A 17,579-nucleotide genomic window follows, 5' to 3' on the forward strand; every position below is an offset into this window, starting at 1 on the left:
AAAAAGCCACATCTGTGGTGACCATTTATCGATGAGACATAAACAAGAAGAAGGGAGGGAACGGAGAGGGAGAAAATAGTTCATTCACTGTCTGTAGGAAAGCTATGAATATTTAGCTGAAAGTTGATTTTATTCTAATTTTATATATTTAATTAAATTAGTATATAACATAGACTACCGTTCACAAGTTTGGGGTTAGTTTTTTTTTTTTTTTTTTTTTTTTGATGATGATGATTTTAAAAGGTGTCTCTTATGTTCACCAAGGCCACAGATAATGTAAAAAGCTAAAGTTGCTATAAAATAATAATAGTATTAATTATAGTAAATAATAATAATTAAAATATTGTGCAGTATTTTAATATATCTTTAAACCTTTAAACCTAAATTCCTGTGATGACCAAGCTGAATTTTCAGGTTCATTACTTCAGTCTCTGGTGTCACATAAGTTTTCAGAAATTATTCTAATATGATGATTTGGGGCCCAAGAAACATGTCTTATTGTATACATCTTATTTTTATCATCGTTGAAGAAAACAGCTTTTGGCACTTTTTATTATATACTTTTATTTATTTATTTATTATTATTTTGCATTTGACACTTTTAATATATTGTTAATTACTATGTTATTTATTTTATTATAAAATACAATGTTATTTTGTATATATATATATATATATATATATATATATATATATATATATATATATATATATATATATATATATATATATATATTTATAATTTTTTTATTTTTTTTTACAAAAGAAATAAAATAAATAATAATAATAATAATTCCAATAAATGAAATCTAATTGAGAGAGAGAAAAAAGAGGTATTTCCTTTAAAAATGAACTAAATTTCATATCTTGTAATCTCTGTCTGCTGTTTTTGTTAAATATGGCTCAGCTGTGTTTGAATCTGACTATTTAAAAATTCACCTGTGGGTAGGAAGGATCATCTCACCTCTGCTACAGAAATGGCTCCTTAAGTGTGAGAGTCAGATGGTGAGTGACAAGTTAGCCGCCTTCGCAGCCAAAGGCGATAGCAAATTATGAGAGGGGCTGTAACAGTGGACCAGCTCGACGTGCTAAGTGCACTCAAACGGACTCACTCACAGACTAATGATGAGACCACAACTCTGACTGTGGCTTACACACAGGCTCCACTGTCTGTATGAGATCACACCTATACCAAGGAAACCATAACCAAGGAGGCCAAGAGAGCATGATGGAGAACTATTAAATAATAAAGGAGAATGAAAGATGAATTTAAACATTACATAGGCAAATACGATAACAACAAACCTCTACTCTTAAAGGGAAAGTTCATCATTATATATATATATATATATATGATGATAATAAAATGAATACATTTATATATAAATGCATATGAGCTTTGATAGTCAATCGTCTATGTTAATAAATTCCAATCATTTGTAAAAAAAAAAAAAAAAAAAAAAAAGAAAAAATTAAAATAATCTTCAACCAAGAAGGGAAAGTTCATCATTTATATATATATATATATATATATATATATATATATATATATATATGTATATATATATATGTGTGTGTGTGCGTGTGTGTGTATGTGTATATATATATATATATATATATATATATATATATATATATATATATATATATATATATATAAAAAAATAATCTCCAACCAAGAATTGCAACTACTGTATGTGATTTACATGTACAGAAATGCCGTGGCATACCCTTCTCAGGTTTGGTTTCAGTTCTATTTTAAATAAATGCAAAATAGTCCAGGTGGTCATAATAATAGTAATCTATAATAAAAGGAAAACTGACTGGAAAATAGTTTTTAGTCTTTATTTAAGCAATGAAATGTATTTTCAAATTTAAGCAATTGGTAAACAAGAGAACACACTGTTCAGATGTTTTATGTACTATTACACATGTTGGAGAGAAGGTGCAATTAATTCTCATACCAGCTAACATTTTGAAAATATGAACACTTTAATGGAGCCGAAAATCTATATTAGGATGACTTTATGAATGATTTACACAAACATTCTGCTGTTTGATGAATAAGACCCATTGTCTGGAAAACAACATGTGGGCTTTAAAGAACATAATAGTAGAAAAAAAGTGACTGTTCCTTTAATGTCCTTGGTGACATCGAATTTTTACAAAACACACATTTTCCAGATTTCTTGCCCACTGAAATTTTATAGACACCCAGATGCTTGGTTGAATCAATCAAATGAACTAAATGTATGTCTGTCCTTTACATCATATGAAACTCTGTAGCTGTTCTGAATAAAGGTCTGAATGATGATGAATAAAGAGTGGGCCTTGTCCGGCAGCCATGGTTCTTACACAAGAAAGAGGAAGTCATGCTATGATTGATAGCAAGAGCTAGGTTGGAGCAGAAAATCGCCAGGGCCTCTGTGAATGTGTGTATATGTGGAGAAAGAGGAGGGGTAGAGGTGAGATGACTGGTGAGATGACAGTCAAAACTGCAGATTTCACTTATTAAGGTCGCAGGTAGGAGGGCTGAAGGGTGCAATTGATATCATTGTCACCAGCTAATCATAGATGACTCCTCAAGCTCCTGTCTAATTTGGACTTTCTTTCTCAATCCCACGACATAAATATTCCATTTAACTCACTGTTGGAAGCTTTACGTTCAGACAAAAACATTATGTGTGAGGGGCTGCTCAGTGTGGGGTGGATATTGTGAGACTCCAAGCATCTGTGCTGCACCCTCCACATTACACATGTAGAAACTCATATCGTTAAATTAAGCTCTTGGCTCAAGTCCAGCACAAAGCAGTGAGAACAAAGAATTACGCTCGTCTGCTCAATGAATGAGAGGCAGAACTCTGAAAGTGTGACCAGATTTCTGAAATGAACACCAGCGATATATAGTTCATATATGATCAACATTTCCAAAAATAATAATCATTTAATTCTAGTTTTGTGCATTTTGACCATGGCGAATGTGGTATTGTGATCTAAAAAGCACATATGAACTGTTAAGACTGTTCAGAGTCAACTGCATAGCCCTCGATGTCCTGCTGGTAGATGTTATAACAACATCATCTGTTTTCAAAAAGCATATTTTTCTGTTAATGGCCATTCAATTGTATTTGAATTCTGAAGAACAATAACAACAACAACAAAAACTTTAAATTGCATATAGTATAATATTATTCTCCATTTCGTAAGTTGATAATTATCGTAAGTCGTAAATAATATTGGTTTATTATTGATAATAAAATACATTAATTTACATAATTCATAAATAAATTTAATTCACATAATTCATTTTTTCCCACTTAAATTTCATTTTCAGTTCAATGTGTTACTTGCTGTTTCTTTGTAATTGTTTGTTATTTACTAGCAATTGCTAAGTAAAAACTGTTTTCCACATATTTTTTTTTTCCAGTGTACATACAGTACACATACACACACACACACACACACACACACACACACACACACACACACACACACACATATATATATATATATATATATATATATATATATATATATATATACACACACACAAACACACACACACATTAAGATTACACATTATGTGGGCTATTTTGAACAGTTAAAAAAGGGGAACATTCAGAGCACCACCACCTGGTTAAAGTCCATTCACCTTATGGAAAGCAGCAATATAGAAAAACATATTGAAGTTATTATGATATAATTTCACATGTGTTGCATGGCCTCTGTAGCATCACATTTGTGGTTTGATTGGGTGTCTCCTCCTCTGAGAGTTCTGGAGAGTGAGGTTTGCTCTGCTCTGTGTTCGAGGCAGGCGTAAAGATGCCTATATTGCTGAGAACAGTAGCTCCAGGGGGCTCCTCTAATCTTTCCAGGCCATCCAATTAGTGTTTGTCCGATTAAAAACTGCCCCCCCACCCCAAATGTTTTTTGTCAAAGAGGGGGCTGTACGCAGTCACCTGGGCCTGGTGGACAGCTGCCAATGATGAATTGTTCATTTGTTCTCTTGTAGCTGGGGAGGGCCCCCAGGCTATTACACAGCCTAGCATATGCACCGCAATTTTAAGCAGGAGCCAGAGGAGACCCATCTCAGATTCAGATCAGAGCCAGAGGTTAGCTGGGTCACTTCTCAAGCCATTTAAAGGAGGACGTTGGCTGCTGGGCTTTTAGTCTGGGAAACAGACACGGATGTGATACCAACTGGAATTATTGCAGGAAGATTAAGATCACAAGGGAGGACATGAATTGTATTAAACACTAGTGCTTGCACACAGAGCACCTTGTCGTGATTTACATCAGTAGAAAGGACAGGACATTGTGCTGCCTTTCTGGCTGTGTGTGTGATTTAATTCTGGAGAAAACAGTTGTTTTTGCATATTCACCTAATGAAGCACTGAGATGATGTCAGTCAAGTCAGCCGGAATCATCTCTTTTATCCACTCAATTGATCATCAAGACATATGATCTGACCTATTGACCTCATCTTTTACTGGGGTCAGTCAAGTCCAAGTTAGCACAAGCGGCTCAATGGCGAACAGCCAGGATAATCAATAACATGTTTCTTTACAGAAACATAATATTATGAAATCATTTAATAGATAATTACTTGTTACAAACACACATGAGATTCATGAAGAACAAAATCATTCATTAGGACGTCAGTCATTAAGACAGTCTAAATATAAATTTAAATCTTAAATAAAATATTATATATATATATATATATATATATATATATATATATATATATATATATATATATATATATATATATATATATATATATATATATATATATATATATATTAGATGGAAACTCACATAAAAAATAAAAAAATAAACTGAAACTGAAATAAAAGTTTACATAGATAAAATAAATCAATTAAAGAAAAACTAAATGCAATTGTAAAAATCTAATTAAAAAATGTAATATACTTTCTTAAAAGCATTAAACGGATGTTCACTTTCCGTTTCTTGGGGTGGTGCATGTGTCAATCTTTGACAGTCTTTCAAATAAAATAAAACAAAAAGTGTTATGCACTCACTTAAAAGCATGAAATTTTGATTTTAATATTCCCTTTCTTGCTTTAAACTTCTGTAATGTAGCTTAATATTCAGTGAGAAATATGAGCGGGCAATATGTTGGGTGGGACGTTTATTAATCAGGATCTGAATGGTCTTTACATTACATTTACATTTATGCATTTAGCAGACACTTCTATCCAAAGCAACTTACAGTGCATTCAGGATATCAAATTTTTACAAATATGTTTGTTCCCTGGGAATTGAGCCTTTTTTAAGCCTTTTGCGCTGCTAACGCAATGCTCTACCACTGAGCCACAGGAGCTTAATAGAGAGAGCACATTACAGATGGGAAGAAACGTGTTATGCTGTAATACCGTATTTTCCGGACTATAAGACGCACTTTTTTTCATAGTTTGGTTGGTCCTGCAACTTACAGTCAGGTGCAACTTATCAACTTATCAAAATTAATTTGACATGAACCAAGAGTAATGAACTACGAGAAATGAGCCAAGAGAAAACATTACCGTCTACAGCCGCGAGAGGGCGCTCTATTCTGCCCAGTGCTCCTGTAGTGTACACTGAGCAGCACAGAGCGCCCTCTCGCGGCTGTAGATGGTAACGTTTTCTTTTGGTTCTTGGTTCTAAATAAATGCGACTTATAGTCCAGTGCGGCTTATATATGTTTTTTTTTCCTCATCATGATGTAGTTTTGGTCTGATGCGACTTATACTCAGGTACGACTTATAGTCCAAAAAATATGGTATTATTGGTTAATATTTCTCCCCCCTCCCCACATAGATTGAGTCAGTGGAGATACTTATTACATTTTGATTAGACGTTACGAAAGAAAACATACTTAAAAAAAAAATGCAATTACTGTATTGACTGATAAAGTGTGCACAGGGAAGAGAGTAATTTTTGATTTCACATTGTCTCTAAAGGAATGCATGTAGCATAATGAATAAGACAACAAAGTAGTGAAAGAGTAAGAGAAAGAGACTACTGTGAGAACTGATGAATTTCCATACCAGATCTGTTCGTGCAGTTGTCAAGAGGTTAGGGTGAAGGCCAATCTAGCTGGAGAGGAGCATGGATTAAAGTCTTTGAGATATGGATCTCTGGGCTCTCTGACTCTGAGTACTGGGCTTAAGTATCATATCCGTGGACAGACAGATCAATACTCTGCCTTTATTTTCCTCCTCCTTCAAGGAGATTTTGGTAGTTCTTTCATGGGGTTCTCCTCCCTGCCCTAATGATACAGTGGGAGCAGGATCGTTTAGACTTCTCTTCGATCCCAGCACTCTTGATGGACTACTACGAAGCTGCTTGCTTACATATGTCATCAAGCATCCAAGTATATGCATCATTCTGTTTGCTGAAGTCTGTGTCAGGCGTAGTTAAACCTATAGAGATAATAAAGACACAAAATAGCAGACTTTTATAAAAGTCAAATCAGGCACAAAAAAAATGAAAATGAAAAACGCTGAAAATGATCAATAGTTAGCAAGGAGTCCTTTTCTATTGGCCCTTTTTGTCCAAAAGAGACCAAATTTGCGAAAAATATTCAATGTTAATTGTTAACTCTTTCTATCTAATGGCTTTGTGTATCATAAGTTAGAAAAAAAAGGATGTGAAAACTGATTAAAAGTCTTTTTTTATGTATTTTTTTTGTCTGAAATCCAGATCATCCAGTTCAAACCTTTTCGAGCGACCTTTAGTAATGTCAGAGGCCTTTTTGATCACAGAATGAAAACAACATGAATCAAAACGATCGATTGACCCTCCGAGTCGAACAGAGGAGTGTTTCCTAGAAACAATGGGGTTCATGACACCATGGTGTTCTTCAATACTGCGTTCAGAGAGTATGAGAAACTTACTTCAAAGCCAATGTGTTTGTACGATCACCTCTGTACAAAAACATATGTTCTGTTGCCAGTGTTCTGTTCTGTTTTTCTGTTTCCACACTTGGAGACATAATGTTGACTTCATTCAGATATTTGACATCTCAACAATGAACTCAATAATGCATAGTTATACTAAGTTTCGCTTGAACAGAAAAGAGTCAAGGTTTGACTGGTTAGCGTGGGTCAGTTAGCCCTTGCTAGTAGATATTATAACTACGCAGTATGTGAGCAAAAATGACCTTTCTCCTTTGATTGTCAAAAAACAAAGCAAATAAACATTTTATACACTATTTTTAAAATGTAATTTTAAAAAATAAATATTTTAATTTAATTTAATTTAATTTAATTTAATTTTCCCTTTCTTGGGGTGGTGCATGTGTCAGCATTAAAACGAACGTTTCACATAAAAACACTTTTAAAGGTTTCCAGTGGGTTTCAGACCCACTTTCATTAGTCTTGATATATTAACTTTTGACAGAGCACAAGAACAAGAGAAGAAAATTCGCACAAAGTCCCTTTCATTGTATGATGCTCTGGGCCACCATTGAAATGTAATTTCATGCTGTGAGTCAAAGATGCTCCTTGGCAGCCAGTTCAGGAGACACAAGGATGAGCGAGAGATCAGTCTGATAATATTTCTTTCTCTGCTCTCACTGACCTAATTGGAGCCAAATGGTCTCTTTGGCTATAATGCAAAGACCATTAACCATCTTTCTTGGCCAGTTCTACTTAGAAGGCTATTTAAACTTTCTAATTAATCAACACCAACCGTATGATGTCACTGGAGATGCATTTTGTTCTAACCATATCAGAGGAGAGAACAGCTGCTTTAAATAGACACATTTAGGGACGGATCTCGCTGCCATATAGATCACAATGCTTTCATTAGTTTGTCATTTTGAATTTCCAGCCATGGCCGCCAAGAGGCTATTGCTGACACATTTTTGTAAATTGTAAAAAGATGCATTGGGCTCTTTTACTGGGTTGCCGGGCTAATCTTGGCGAGTCAGGCATGCTTATAGTGCCAGGAATTAAGTACAACTGCCCCAACAGCTAAGCTTAGACTTAGACTGAGCTAAGGCTATGTTGAAAACAGACAAGAGGTGGAAAAGAGGCAAACGATTTTGGAATATCAGCAATATAATAAAAGACGTTGAACTTGTTTCTCTTAAAAATGTAAGAAATAACAAACACTATTTTGAATTTGATATGAAAGGTGAGTGATTGTGTATTCCAATAGTGTGCAGAGAGTTTACGTAGCAAACTAAGTTTAGAAAATTTGAGGAGACATCAACGTGATTTGAGAATAGATAGATAGACAGATATATAGATATATACATAGATAGATAGATACCGTACATAATTATATTACTGAAACAACTCTGCTAAAATTAAATATCTTTAATTATAGACCAAGATTTATTTAGAGGATAAGGTTCAAATCCAGTTTTAGTGGCTTACAGAAATTGAGACCGTCCCACTGTGTTTGTTTGCTGCTGTTTCTAAAGCACTGATTCTGTGGCAAAACCACTTTGGTGCTTTGATTGCAGATGATGTGTTCTAAATTAGCGTGTCCTAAGCTATGTTTTTTTTTTTTTTTTACTCAAAACTTATCACTGAGCTGGGGAAAATGATGTTTTATTTAGCATTCTGAGAAACAAAAAGCTGAAATATCAAAGTCTAAGGCCTCAGACTGCATCTGGTTCCCGTCTTGTTAACATCAGGAGAAAAAAAACGAATCCAAAGAAGCAATCCACTGCATACTGTTTCATTTCACGCTCATTTCCTTAAAGTTCGATTTTGGATGCATCTCTAGCTCTGGCACAACAGTATTATCTAGCAGATTGTTACTCAATGTTTAGCAATCATTTCACAGCTAAACATGGGAAAACTGACAATATTAACTGAATCTTTAGCCTACTCGCACTTTGAGGTCAAACAAACTTTGAGGTCAAACAAACTTTGAGGTCAAACAAACCGAACTTCAAGCTCTCATTATGAAAGGCATGCCTTAGCCTGTTCTGTCACCTCTCGTTTTCTTCATTATGACCTTTCCCAGTTTGGCTTTGATTACAACAGATCTCAGTTTAACAGCATTCCTGCACATCCTGATGGCTTGCATCTCAGTCTTCAGTAATTTATGCGTTCAGATAGCAAATCAATTTAAATGTACGCCTACCAACCTTGAAACTGACAGCAATCAATTCATCTGTTCCAAATCATTGTTTAGATCTGAAAAATGGGGGGATGGGGAAATGTTGCAAGCCAGATTCAAGCTTGTATTGCCATATGAGCACCCACTAACCACTAGGCAACAGCTACAACCTAAATATAATTATTACAGTTAAAGGGATAATTCACTCTAAATTGATTTATCGAAAACAACACTAAACCCCACTGAAACAAAGTAGTATAACATTATTACATATATTTCATAATATTATTTAAATTTATGTTTTACAGAAGAATTGTTAACTAAAACCAAAGCCATGTTAGTTAAACTTGCGAAAGGTCTTTGAATACACAGAGGCTCAGAGCTTCGAGAGCAAATTGCTATAATCCTTCTTTTATCTCGATGAAAGTATTCCTAATCGCTTTTCTCCTTTTGTAAACGTATATGACTCTCTGCAGCAGTTTGTGAGATATCATTAATGAAGTCAACATTTACAGGCATGGCTTGGAGACTTCCAGACATCCAGCATACGGCTGATTGCTCCTTTACCCCCTCCCAGTCCTCATGCATTAAGTTCAGTCGCATACCCTGCCGAACCCTATATGTGCTTCAAAGTCTAATTTAGTATCAGCAAATTAAGTGGAATATAATAACTTAATTAACAGTTGGAGAGCATAATCAATTTGGGAACACGCCGCTAACTGGTATTACATAATGGGACGTCTTTATTGCACAGTTCAATTTCTATCCAACCTTACAGTGCACACACACCCTGGTGCTAGTCGTTGCAGACTTCGAATATATCAGGAGCCACGGCGACTGCATCAAATGCACAGACTGAATTTCTTTAATTCCACTTAAAACAAACTTTGGCTATAAGTATTACAAAGCCAGCCAATCAAAGGCTTGTTGGGGGATTAGTTCCATGCGTATATATCCATTATAAAAATGTGTTAAATATTGAGGAAAAAGAGCAGCTGCTGCTTGACCTACAAACTTTTCGAGTGCCGTGTGAGAAAAAAGGGGTCTGTAGAATGAGATCGACAGGGGCGTATGGCAGCAATTATCTGTGTCTGATTAAAAACACAAGTCCCTCTTCAAGCCGGGACACCAATTCTACTATCCACACACACACACACACACGTAAACTCCTTCTCTAGCCTCACACACCTCCTCCAAGCCACAAACCACAGACATTTCTCAAGTCTCTGTGTCCTATTTAGTCATATACTCGCTCATAACTTTTGTGGGCACAGCAGTTTGCATATGAAGGGAAAATAAAGTAAGGAACTAACGACAGAAGAGGAGAGGAACGCGGATTGCTGCAGATCCCAAAAAGAAATGTTATTGCGATGGAGTGTTACAATACTTCCATAGCTGCTGTTGGAAGCTTGATTAAAAATAGTGTGAGCAGAAGGTTGTGGGTGTTCCGTGTGCTTGTGCGAAAAAGTGGTAAAAAACGGTCTCTCTCTCTCAAACGGTTTCTTTCCCTGCCTGTCTGAGTTTTTTTTTTTTTTTATTCTGGCTAACGTTCTGTGCTTGAGATGTGCATGGTGCTAATTCAGCAGTGTTGCAATCTTTGTACTATGACAATGAATCTAGAGTGTTGATTCTTGACAGCTGTCAACAGGATGCCAAAAGAAGAGTTGCACAAGATGGATTTTTGTTTTTGTTTTCCTACCCTTGGTTTTCCCTTTTACACCAGTAACTTAATGGATTTAGCCAAAAAGAGACAGCAATCTCATTGGCAGAGGTTCAACTGGTGCATGACTCAATGTAAATGGGAACCATAGAACTTTTTATCATGCTTAAAAGCTGTGCATGCCATGTGACTTCATCCTGGAACTGATGTTATCATTACCATAGATATATAGGTAGATGCCACATTCAACCACTCCAGACACTTTGATGTGTCCACAATCTTGGAGCTAAAATAATCAATAAAAATCAATTCGTTTTCCAAGATGCCACAACATTGCACAGCCTAGGTTATAAAAAAATTAAATTGGGCAAAGAAATTGAACAACCTTTCAGAGGAGAAAATGTGTTGGTTTGTGTTTTTATATGTATTAAGTCAATACTACAGGTAAACTATGGTAACTTTTTGATGTTGTGTTAGCAAATGACTTCATTTTCTTGTATTGTGTTAGTGTATATTATACATCAATCATATATGCATATAACTACAGTTGCAGACGCACAGTTAATTTGCACTCGAGTTTTCACAGACCTGGTTTGACCATTACAATATGTCAGACGGCAAACGTATAGCGGCCCATAGAAACTGCTGCTAATGAGGAATCTATGTATTTATATCTATGATGAAAACGCTGACATTAGTAGCAATCATAAACTGTAAAGTGAAAGGCAGAAAATAGCACAAATATACGTTCATTCATAATTTATACATGATAAAATAAAATACTGTTAGGATGCAAAACATATTTTAAATGGCTGTCAATTGGGGAAAACATTTTTTGGGTTCAGAGAGTAGTAGTTTTTTGTTTTTTTTTTGGGGGGGGGGGTTGTTTGGCATTTAGTCACTGCTGGTAAATGTTGTAACTTCACGGTCTGAACACAAAAAACTTTTCTTCCTCCATTTCTCTTCCTAGTTTCTCTGTTGACGACTTATCCACTAGCATGGGCTACTCGTTCACTTTTTGGGAAGTAATTTTGAATAGCCGCATCTTGCAAACCTTGGCCATCTACACTAGCACTAATCTTGACAACTCTGCAACTGGTTCTGTGACTCAAGAAATACCACAGTGTTCTGAACATCAACAACACAAATGGTGAAAAACAAGTACTATTCGTAACCACTTCAAAAGGCGGCCTGTAAGTCTTTTGACGTCATCAAACAGCCCAAACACCAATGCAGTAACACCACCCACAGTATTTCATTTTTGTTTTTTTTTGTACAAATTTTGCTATTTTGTCTCAACATTCTAGACACTTCCTGTGAGCAAGTATTAACAGGAAGAGTTTTCAGAAGCGTTTTACATTACATCAATTTTTCAGCTGCAGATCAAATGCTCCATGAAATCCATGGGTGTTTGTGACAAGAGGACAACCTCACTTTCAGGAGGCCAAGATTCTCTTAAAAACCTCTAATTGGAAGATGTACTTGGAGAGGTGGTCACTCATTTTGCTTAAATGCCTGCTTTACCTAAATGACGCAGAACATATATGATAACTTTACAGCTATTAAACATTCTGTATATTAGTAATGTTTATAAAAGTTGGTGAAAATCCTCAATATAGCATAGATAGAGAAGAGCTACCAAAAATAAGCAAAATGTCCATATTAGCTGCATATAGATTTGATATTAGTTGAAAATAAGTATAGAGATGACCGGCACCTTTCTAAAGTGCCAACCTCAGTGGTTTTTATATAAATCTAGCCTTACCTGTGTCTAAATGGCTTTGACCCCAAAAAAAAAAAAAAAAAAATGATTGTTAGAAAATTAAATAAGTAATGACAGGGAATAGCCAATTTTACATGAAATAGTTCAATAGATTTGGACTGCCTCGGGGTTCACTATTAAAGCAAATACAGAGATTGTATTCATACACATAGAAAAGGACTGCAGAGGTGAGTCAGAATTGGAGAAAATGTGAAAAGGAAACTAGCGCTGGAAGAAGCACTGGTATTTTGAAGACATCAAAACAGGATGTCAAATATTGCTGAATAGTAAAATGATAATGACTTTAGATATCAATGCAGAAAAAAAAAATAATACTGAGCAGAGATACAGAATTCCATATTAATTTCAACCGTACTGACTAACCGAGTGAACTAATGGTTTTGTATTATGGACAAGAGTTGGAGCTAAGAATGCTGTAATTCAGAGCCACAGGTCAAATTTCTCTTGGAGCCAGAGAAACCCATGCCCGCTGGGACGGGACTTACCTGTTTGACTGAAGTGCTGAAGTCAAGCTGGAATATTAGAATAACAAAGGCTGAGATGTCTGATTTGAGAGGGACGAGGTTTGCCAGTTCATATGAGTGAAATCCAGCGATACAGGCTGGAGATTAGAGAAGTCAAAAGTGATCATGTGTAATTGGTTATCTCACCTCTAGCACCTCGGAAAGAATTATCCCCTGTAAGCCTCCTTAGACTCTTTAGTGGACTTCCACTGCAGAGGAGGAAAGTTTGCAGGCTTTGAAAAGGCAATCTTAAAAATCTTAGCGTTACCTGCTCCCAGCATGATAAAAGGCAAGATACCCTGACAGCAGCCACAACTCAGGTGCACACATTTTAATATTAACCCTCTCTTCCAGCTGAAGTTGATACACCCAAGAAAAAAAAAATGTGGACAGTACTGTGGGAAACTCGCAGTGTGCAATTATTTCCAACTTTTTGTGAACTCGCCATGTAGGAAAAACAGCAAGAGGGAAGGGTCCTTCTGAAGTGATCATCAGAGCTTAATTTAGATGTTTATTTTGGCCATTAGTTTCCAGTCTTGGGTCTTATTGAATTGTTAATCCTGAGGCGATGAGATACACAATGAATTATGGTATCAGTACGACTTAATGAAATGAGTGTTGTGTGCCTCATTTAATCAATATTGGAGTATCTGCCAATTAGCACTATTATTTCACTGGCAAGAGAAAATCAGGACCCTGCTAATTTATCAACAACTCCATCTTTCTTACTGGTAGCATTACATATGTGATAACAATAGTTAATTTTTGATTTTCCTGCTTTAAATTATAAGACGGAGGCTAGATTCTAATTAAGCTCCATTGGAAGCGTTGATGAGGTTTAACTAGCAAAATTAATTAAAAGTTTTGTAAAGATCAGAATCATGACTTTTTGTGTATTTAATCAAAATGCATTCTGCAATTAATTAAATCTTCATTTGCATGTGTATGTTAATTAGTGGGAATAATTTGAATCACACCAGCATATTCCATGTCCTATATTGTCGCGAAAGAGACATTGATGCTCGTGCGTATCTGCACATACAAAAACAGCACTCCAGGTATGTGATATCTATGATGTATACTCTCATAATCTGTTTCATAGTCCTCAACCAGCTCGCAAACTGCAGATTAGCCTCAAAACATCCAGTTTCCAGTCAATCCCATTTCCTCACTTGTCTTTCAATCCTCTTAATTGAAGATATAGAAGAGTGTTCATATGTTTCATGAATTAGAGAAAGAATACTCTTAACTTAAGTCGGATTATGATTTCTGAAATCCCCTTTACTAAGAGAAGTTTCTGACGAAAAAAATAAAATAAATAAATAAATAATAATAATAATAATAATAAATTAAGGTGATTCACTTTACAAAGATTTTTAAGGTTGGGTTGAAAGTGAGTCCCTGTTCACGGATATTGAACATTGCATAATTTGGCCCTCGCCCACTGGTTGATGGCTCCTTTAAGAGCAATGTGATGTATTACCTCAGGCCTCCTCCCAGGTCCCACTGAACATTTGGTCTAAAAATCCTTTCAGACAAAAGAGATCTGCTGAAATTCATATTGCAGAAATCCATATCTATTTAAAATCCTCTCTTGTGTGTGATGATAATCAACATCAAAAGGCCAATTCAACATTCAGTTGTCATGAATAGGTAATAATCTAAATAATTAACAAACATAACTAACAGATAAATGGTTCATATACAAGTATGTCCATTATAAAGAAAAATATTTTAAAAGGTATATATTTTAATTCAAAAACAAACTTCTTAATTATGCAATTATTATTATTATTATTATTATTATTATTATTATTATTATTATTATTATTATTATTATTATTATTATTATTATCTATTTATTTATTTTTGGAATATACAGAATATACAGCATCATGCCATTGACTTGATTGCACAAAATTTCATGGTCTTTGGAGTCGTTCTGTTTTGCAAACTCTTCTTCTCATTGCACAACCAAGTATCTGCAAGCAATTTCCATGAAACCTGAAGCATCAGCAGGAAATGAACTCAGTAAGTTTATTTATCATAATATTTGCACCACACATAACTCAAGAGAGGTGTGGATGTGAATGTCAGACAGTCTTTCATACGTCTTTCTGCCAGGTCAAACTACAGAGAGTCAGCACTCACAGGTACAGAAAGAGAATGACTGAGGAAAAGAGAAATCTATAGGTGTGTGTGTGATGCATCCAGGACAAGGAGAACCCCCTGATGGCCTGAACATATTTTATTTTGATTGGAAAATGCTGCATCATTGAGATTTGGCATTCGATCGTGTGGATTCCTGATGGATCATAACTTAATCAGAGCAGAAATCACATCCTACGTGACATAATAGGCCTAATGAAATCTGAAGAATGTTTGGCACCATGAAAGGGAGCTGGCGTTAAGCTCTGGCAACAACCTCCGATCACAATATCATTGCCATATAACACCAGTTACGTACTCGTAGAGAGGAATAGAGAGAGTGCAGGGAGAATATTCCTGAACATATCATATAAGCTGTTCCAAACCGTCTACAGTTAATCACTGAGGGAAGTTTCCACAAGGACTCAATAACTTGACAAATTCAAAAGTCAACAGCTTAATTACACTCATGCTTGTTTTCAGTGGTTGAACATCTAGTTTAAAACTGTTGCAAATCAAATAATTATTGTCCTCCAAGCTAAAATTCCCGTTGGGGGGGTGGGGAGTGCTGGACTACAAGAACATTTATCAGTTTTAAATGGGGCAAGTTAGGTTTGATTCACTTCACATCATAATTCATGAAAGCGATCTGATTGCCTACAGGTGTTACATTTTGATTTTAATTTTGACGTTTCACATTCGTGTGTAAAACACCCTGTTTATACAGACACACATATACGTACTCAGAAACACAAACAAATAGAGCAACTCCAGCAACTGGCCACGAATCAAAGATTCAAAGTTTTCCCACTTAGTCAATGTCATCATACTGCCCTCTTTTGTTAGTTATGTCTTGAAGAGCAGAGATCCTCTCCGGCCTGCTTTCTTCACACCAGCATTTAATGCTTGAATGGATGGATTCTCATGTTTAGACCAACATTGGATTGTCTGGGCTTGCACTATACATGTATATATTGATTTAAGTGTGTAAACATGCATACTGGGGAAATTCTTGAGTGAACAGGACAGAGAAGGGGTGGGAGAACAGAAGAGAAGAGGAGTGATGAAAGACAGAATTACATAGCAGGATTTAAAAATCAGTTTTGAAAACATTCTTGTCGCATGTAATCAAAAGACATACATTAGGTTTCTGATTATTTGAATTAATTATTTAACTATAGAATTATTATTGATTAAATAAAATTAGATAAATTAGATTAGATAAAATTATTGATTATTTTTCCTTCCTAAAGAGAAAGAAAATGTTCTTTTAAAAAAATGCATTTACAAAATAACTATATTATGTTTTCAGTTTTATAAGAACTAAACAATTACATTAGAAATAAAGCTTTGCTTGAACCATGGTGTTATGACAAAAGGACAATGGCAACATAATAATTTGATATGAATTTTGAGCACTGCAGATTGTGAACTGAAACTGTCCTCTGATTAGTACTGAATTAGGATTATAACATGAATGTCCTGTGAAGGGGTTTGTACAGTAAATATCTTAACTGAGATGATGGCTCCCCTAGTGGATAGGCCAGTAACAGAATAAAACACAGTTGCTGGAGGGACAGTAATATGATTTATGACTATAACTGTTATCCAGTCCAAATATCCTTTAATAGTAAACATAAAAGATTATTAAAAATGAAATATAAATAAGATCAATTAATGTAAGGCTAGGCCTTGTACTAAATTTCAGAGGCCATTGACGTGTTATGTGTCATCCATGTGCTTGTGACAGAGCAATCAGCCTCTTTTTATTCATCTTTAGAGATGGTAACAGGTTCATGCAATGTCAAAATCCTGGTAATGTAATGGTAATGTCCCATATATTCATAATGCTATCAAATCACTTGTCTTATCCATTTCTAAAAGCAATTGGATTTAAAATGTTAGCTATTTCTATAATATTCTGACCTCTTGGTTTGGACTGAAATCAATTTATCACCTATTTATATTGGGACACAAGTTCACCAGGAACACAATCTGTGCGAATATGACCATCATCACAAAAAGTGTAAAAAAAATAAATAAATAAATAGGCAGAGCTGCTGTAATAGCATGCCTCGTGGACGTGGAATTCAGCCAGAGATACACCACAGTCTCATGTCAAACAGAGTGTACAATATTAGTGAGAGATTGTTTCTAAAAGTATGGGGCAAAGCATGCTAAAGGATTCAGGTAGAGATGGCTATTTCACCTGATCTACGTGTCCCGCACATGGCAGCAGGCGTGTAATACAGCAGAGGAAAAAGCAGCTTTCCCGCAGAGCGGAGCGGTTACTTTGACTCAGTGTGTGCTTGACAACAGTACAGTACTCAGAAAAAAAAAGATTCTCCCTCCGCTGTCAAGATAACGTATTGGGCCCTTTGTAGCACTGTGGGCTATTATA

This window comes from Carassius auratus, unplaced genomic scaffold, assembly GCF_003368295.1.
Source record: "Carassius auratus strain Wakin unplaced genomic scaffold, ASM336829v1 scaf_tig00215408, whole genome shotgun sequence".
NCBI classification, from domain to species: Eukaryota; Metazoa; Chordata; class Actinopteri; order Cypriniformes; family Cyprinidae; genus Carassius; species Carassius auratus.